Genomic DNA, 7,456 nt, shown 5'->3' on the forward strand with positions numbered 1-7,456 from the left:
TTACATTTAAAATATTTTCTTATTCATAATATATACAAGAACCTTAAACATTTTTTCAGATCACAAGTTAGAGGGTGATTTCCTTTTTTATGTCTTGTCTGATAACTCTCCACCATTAGAGAGTCCAGAAAAAAATGCTTTTGATGGCTCTTGGGCATATTTATATGACTCTTTATTAAATGCCATCTGCTTTTGCTTTATTAATGTTTTATTAAGGACCATCTGGCTGTTGCTACAGATTATATAGAGTCTCCAATGAGTCAGTTCTCACCTATTAATAAATTATTAAGTGTCATCATTAGCATAAGAGAGATGAAACCGCCAGGTAGTGGAAAGCCTAGGAAAACAGGACACCCATGTCCCAAGGCTGCCCCCAGCTGGTGTTGGCAGCACGGTCCCTCTACCTTCTCCGGGCCCCACGTGTTTCACCTGGCAACTGAAGGTTGCACTTAGTCTCTGAGATGACTTCAAACTTTAAAATTCTGGGTCAGAAGCTCAAATGCAGTGCTGTAGGCCAAAAATCTCAGAAGCATAGGGGAGGGATTCTGCATTTGAAGACATGTAAACTTCCTGGCTATAACCTGGGGCCTAACAAAGAATTGTTAAGATTTAGGACAGGTGAGAGAGGGACCATCATATCCTGAGCCAGGTGAAGCAGTAGGTGAAGTTTGGGTCAGGAGTGGGGACCTGAAATAGGAAAAACAGGCTGAGAACAGACTGGGAAGGGCTTTCCTAACAATGAGAAATTGTCAGTTACATCTTTTCTCCACATCACTTTCTTCCCTTCTTGGCCTCAACAATCTTTAGTCCTTGGGAGCCAGTCATTCCAATAGGTCTAGTCAAACAGATTGGTCTCTTCAGTGCTTTAAACATTACCCTTAAAGCAAGAGTTTCCCAAACGGTGCAGCATGCAGTGACAAGTGGAGCTAAAAATCGAAGCCTTCAGCCCTGGAGGTGTGAGTCACTTACTGGCTGGCTCTTGTATGAATACTTTTTTTTAAATTTTTTTTATTGAAGTATAGTTGATCCCTGGATTGGGAACATCCCCTGGTGCAGGAAATGGCAACCTGTCCCAGTATTCTTGCTGGAGAATTCCATGGATAGCTGAGCCTGGTGGGCTCTAGTCCAAGGGGTCACAAAGAGTCGGACATGACTGAGCAACTGAGCACACTCGCACAGTTGACTTACAGTGTTGTGTTAGTTTCTACTGTATGAAAAGTGAATCGGTTACACATGAATACTTATATTTTCTATGTGCGATACGATTGACAAAGATTGGGAGTGCTACTCTAAGCAAATTAATTTGCTTAGCTAATGTTATTTATCAGCAGTTCAAACATAAACAGCATTTATATTGTTTTTATATACTAATATATATAGTATATATTATGTTTATGATATTAAATTATATATTATTGAATAATATATAATGATATAATCTAATGAATAATATATATAATATATTAAATTCATATTGCTATAGCCTGAATGTATCACCCCAACATTCACATGTTGACATCTAATCTCCAAGTGTGACAGTATATGGAGGTGGGGCCGCTGGAAGGTGATTAGGTACTGAGGACAGAGCCCTCGTAAATGGAGTTTGTGCCCTTTTAAAAGTGGTCCCAGAGAGCTCCCTTCCCCTTCTGCCACCTGAAGACACAGCAAAAAGAAGTCCACCATCTATGAATCAGGAATTGGGTTCTTACTGAATCCTCTAAGATGGGACTCTAACCCTTAATCCCTGACTTAGAAGAGGACTCAAACTTGCTATCTGAATTGAAACCAGTCACCTGGTATCAGGACTTGTTGAAGCTCAGGTTCTTTTGTCTTGATGCATAAACAGTTCAATGTGGGGCTAAGTGATAGGCAAAGAGTGGATTTATGAGTGTAAGACACTTGTGAGAGATGTAAGCAAGCAGATAAGGAAGCAGAGCCCTGAGAACTGTTGCCAAAATCTTGGCTCCCACCAATGCCAAATAGAAATACAGAGACAGAGTTTGGAGGAAATAGAAAAGAGTGCCTATGTGATTTTTGCTAGTCAAAAGGGAAACATAGCAGGCTAGCGCCTCAGGAACTGTGTCCCCATCTCTCAGGAATAGAGAGAGGTTTTATATCCTCATGAAGGCATTGCATTGTTTTTCTCTTGTAGAGTTTCAAAACAACCACAGTTGGCATCAGGCAACTCAGCAACCAGGTGTGGTAACCCTAAAGTTATCAGCCCATAACCTTTTTTCTGAATTGCAGAATGCTACAAGAGAGTGTAGTGGGGAGAAGAATGCTAGGTGCAGAGTATAATCTTTGGAGTCAGAGAGTAATTAGTGTTTTTGAAGCTTTGTGAAGGACAAGTCTAGCTACAAATGTTTGTTTTAGGTTGGTGCAAAAGTAATAGCAGTTTTTGCATTCTTGAAATTTGCTGTTTGATATTGATATACGTTCTTAATAAATGTGGTTATGTTATACATCATTTTAATGTGTATTTCTTGCTTTATGGTTTTTTGCTAAAGGCTTATTACTTACTCTGGATATGATGTTAGACAGAAAGTAAATTCAAGCAATTTTCTTATTCAAGTTCAAAATGTGTGGTAAAGCAGTAGACAGTTCGCAGCATCAACAACACATTTGGCCCTGGAACTGCTAAGGAAGGTACAGTGCAGTGGTGGGTCAAGAAGTTTTGCAAAGGAGATGAGAGCCTTGAAGATGAGGAGCTTAGTGGCCAGCCACTGGAAGTTGACAGTGACCAACTGAGAGGGTCAAAGCTGATTCTCTTACAACTACACAAGAAGTTGCAGAAGAACTCATCATTGAACATTTTACAGTCGTTTAGCATTTGAAGCTAATTGGAAAGGTGAAAAAGCTCAGTAAGTGGGTGCCTCATGAGCTGACCGAAAATCAAAAAAAACAATCATTTGATGTGCTGTCTTCTCTTATTCTATGCAGCAGTGAACCATTTCTCAGATTGTGACATGCAACAAAAAGTGGATTTTATACAACACTTGGCAATGACCAACTCAGTGTTTGGACTGAGAAGAAGCTCCAAAGCACTTCCCAAAGCCAAATTTGCACCCCCAAAAAAGGTCATAGTCACTGTTTGGTGGTCTGCTGCCTGTCAGATCCACTACAACTTTCTGAATCCTGGCAAAACCAATACATCTGAGAAGTTGTTCAGTTGCTAGGTCATTTCCAACTCTTTGTGACCACATGGACTGCAGTATGCTAGGCTTCCCTGTCCTTCACTATCTTCCAGAGTTTACTCAGATTCATGACAACTGAGTCAATGATGCTATCTAACCATCTCATCCTCTACTACCCTCTTCTTTTGCCCTCAATCTTTCCCAGCATCAGAGTCTTTTCCACTGAATCAGCTCTTCGCATAAGGTGGCCAAACTATTGGGGTTTCAGCTTCAACATCAGTCCTTCCAATGAATATACAGGGTTGATTTCCATTAGGATTGACTGCCGTGATCTCCTTGCAGTCCAATGAACTCTCAGAGTCTTCAATACCACAACTCAAAAGTATCAATTCTTCAGTGCTCAGTCTTCTTTATGGTCTGACTCTCCATATATGGACCATCATGTCCATACATCTGTACATGACTACTGGAAAAACCATAGCTTTGAATATACAGACCTTTGTCGGCAAAGTGATATTTTCGCTTTTTAATATGCTGTCTAGGTTTTTCATAGCTTTCCTTCCAAGGAGCAAACATCTTTTAATTTCATGGTTGCAGCCACTGTCCACAGTGATTTTGGAGCCCAGGAAAATAAAATCTGTCACTATTTCCACTTTTCCCCCATCTATTTGCTCATCCTTACATGAAATGTTCCCTGATTTCTTCAACTTTCTTGAAGAGATCTCCAGTCTTTCCCATTCTATTGTTTTTCTCTGCTTCTTTGCATTATTCACTTAAGGCCTTCTTATCTTTCCTTGCTATTCTCTGGAACCCCACATTCAATTGGGTATATCTTTCCCTTTCTCCCTTACTTTTCACTTCTCTTCTTCCTCAGCTATTTGTGAAGCCACCTCAGAAAACTATTTTATCTTCTTGCATTTCTTTTTCTTGGGGATGATTCTGGTCACTGCCTCCTGTACAATGTTGCAAATCTCTGTCCATAGTTCTTCACGCACTCTGTGTAGCAGATCTAATCCCTTGAATCTATTCATCACCTCCATTGTATAATCATAAGGGATTTGATTTAGATCATACCTGAATGGCCTAGTGGTTTTACCTACTTTCTTCATTTAAGCCTGAATTTTGCAATAAGGAGCTGATGATCTGAGACACAGTCAGTTCCAGACCTTGTTTTTGCTGACTGTATAGAGCTTCACCATCTTTGACTGCAAAGAATATAATCAGTCTGATTTCAGTATTGACCATTTGGTGATGTCCATGTGTGGAGTTGTCTCTGTGTTGTTAGAAAAGGTTGTTTGCTATGACCAGTGTGCTCACTTGACAAAACTGTTGGCCTTTGACCTGCTTCATTTTGTTCTCCAAGACCAAACTTGTCTGTTCATCTGAGAAGTATGCTCAGTAAATAGATGAGACGCACCAAAAACTGTATTGCCTGAAGCGGGTATTAGTCAACAGAAAAGGCCCAATTCTTCCCCATGACAGTGTCCAACCACATATTGCACAACCAATGCTTCATAAATTGAATGAACTGGACTGCGAAGTTTTTCCTTATCTGTCATATTCACCTGACCTCTTGTCAATTGACTACTGCTTCAAGCATTTCGACAACTTTTTGCAGGGAAAATGCTTCCACACCATCAGGATGCAGAAAATGCTTTCACTGAATCTTGAAGCATGAATTTTTATACTGTAGGAACAAGCAAACATTTCTTATTGGCAAAAATGTGTTGATTGTAATGGTTCCTATTTTGATTGCTAAAGATGCTTGAACCTAGTTATAATAATTTAAAATTCATGGTCTGAAACCCTAATTACATTTGCACCAACCTAATAGTAACAGCTTTAGGTTGGTGCAAATGTAATTAGGCATCACTGACTCGGTGGACATGAGTCTGAGTGAACTCCGGGAGCTGGTGATGGACAGGGAGGCCTGGCATGCTGTGATTCATGGGGTCGCAAAGAGTCAGACACGACTGAGCGACTGAACTGAACTGAATAGTAACAGCTAAAGAATAACCAAGATTGTTTAATTCTTGCAGGTCTGTTTGGCTGGTATGTGCTGAAGGCTGTTCACTCATTCCTGTTTCATGGCAACAGAACAAAGAGGGCTACATATTTATTATCAAAGCAGAAGTAGGGAGGGGAGAAGATCACTTTCTTTCTCACTCTTGGGTAGATGTCAAGGCTTACATCATTAGTCCCTCCTTTAACCCTTTATCGTCTAACCAGGACTGTCATGGCACTATTTAAATAATATGTATATTAACAAAAGGGTGGTGACATATAGTAAAATATCCATCTCAGGTTTCTGTATAATATCCCCTTTCATCTAGTTACTTTCCCCTTTCACAAATACTTTTGTATTGGCTACATGCACAAATGGTCCTCTTCAAGGACCATTAACTCCCTAACTTTATGTAACAAAATGTAGACCCCAGATCTGTTTCTTTGTACTTGAACTACATATGTAGATTTTTGCTTGGTTACTGGACTTTTTTATTGAAATGACAATAAATAGGAAAATAAAGAAATATATGTGCATTTCCACTCTGGCACTTTAGGAGTTTGAAAGTCACTACTGCATCCTAACAAGTAAAAATTAAACAAACTGAAATAATCAGTAACTCTTTTAGAATTGTTAGAGGTGGGGAGGCCATAGGGCGAAATGCTGCTGTCTTGGAGAAAAAGACCTGAAGATACAAAGAATCACAATTTACTAGAGCAGAAACCTCTGCAGGAACCAGTGCTGAGGTAGGAAAATCTGACCTGTAATTGAACAATTGCTGGAGGCTCAGAGTGGACAAGTCTGAAAGCGAGAAACTTTCCACACCTGCAAGCTTTACTGCCAGGCCCTGCCAGGTTCTCACCGTGAGTACCAGAGGGAAATCTCATGCCTCCAGCATGGGGAGGAAAAAAGGAATCATTCTGAAATGTATCTGCTTCTTCACAAAGAGGTCTGTCTTTGAGAGAAACTATTTTACCAGAACCTAACTTAGTGAGATTTTATCAAGACACTAACTGACCTGGGAGGAGGGACATCCCAACTTCAGCCCACTCTAGCCACCCTGTCCTACCCAAGAGAGGAGAAAAAAACTGAGAGGCTCACTAGAGGTCTGAGAGCTAATCACAGGCCCCCAAGGCCAAAGAAATAAAAGCAAAAATAAGCAAATGGGACCCAATTAAACTTACAAGCTTTTGCACAACAAAGGAAACCATAAACAAAACGAAAGGACAATCTACAGAATGGGAGAAAATATTTGCAAATGATGTGACCTACAAAGGTTTAATTTCCAAAATATACAAATAGTTCATACAGCTCAATCAAACAATCCAATCAAAAAATGGACAGAAGGCCTAAATAGACATTTCTCCAAAGAAGACATACAGATTGCCATAAGACACATGAAAAGATATTCCACATTAATTGAAAATGCAAATCAAAACTATTACAGTGAGGTACCATCTCACACCAGTCAGAATGGTCATCATCAAAAAGTCTACAAATAATAAATGTTGGCGAGGGTGTAGAGGAAAGGGACCCTCCTACACAGTTGGTGGGAGTGTAAACTGGTGCAGCCACTGTGGAGGACAGTACAGAGATTCCTTAAAACTAAACACAGAGCAGCCATAAGATCCAGCAATCCTACTCCAGGGCATATATTTGCAGAAAACTCTAATTTGAAAAGATATATATACCCCAATGTTCATAACAGCATTATTTACAATCGCCAAGACATGGAAACAACCTAAATGTCCATTGACAGACAGAAGGATAAAGAAGATGTGGTGCATATATTCAATGGAATACTACTCAGCCAGAAAAAAGAATGAAATAATGCCATTCGCAGCAACATGGATGGACTTAAAGATTATCATACTGCCAGGAGCCGGCATATTGCACATTGAGGACATATTGCACATTGAGTGCATATTGCATATTGAGTGAAGCACTTTCCACAGCATCATCTTTCAGGATCTGGAATAGCTCAACTGGAATTCTATCACTGCCGGTAGCCAGCGTGAGGAGCTCTGCCCATGACAAAGGTCATGAGGAAGGAAGCTCGGCACACGCAAAGGCGGGATCGAGCCTTAGGAGTCCCCCTGGAAATTCTCAAGCATTTACACCCAAAACCAGAGTCTGCCTACTTTCTGCTTTGTGCTTTCACCTACACCTCTGACTTTACGGGGGGCTGTCCCCCATTACCTCTCTGAAAAAAGAGTTAGCTTACAGCTCCAGTTAATAATTCCTGGGTGTGACAGTGTTTCAACCTACAAACTCCTTTGGAAATCCTCTAGCCTGCCTGAATAGGTTTTTCTGGCCA

The sequence above is a fragment of the Bison bison genome, unplaced genomic scaffold, assembly GCF_000754665.1.
Source record: "Bison bison bison isolate TAMUID 2011002044 unplaced genomic scaffold, Bison_UMD1.0 scf7180017864364, whole genome shotgun sequence".
NCBI classification, from domain to species: domain Eukaryota; kingdom Metazoa; phylum Chordata; class Mammalia; order Artiodactyla; family Bovidae; genus Bison; species Bison bison.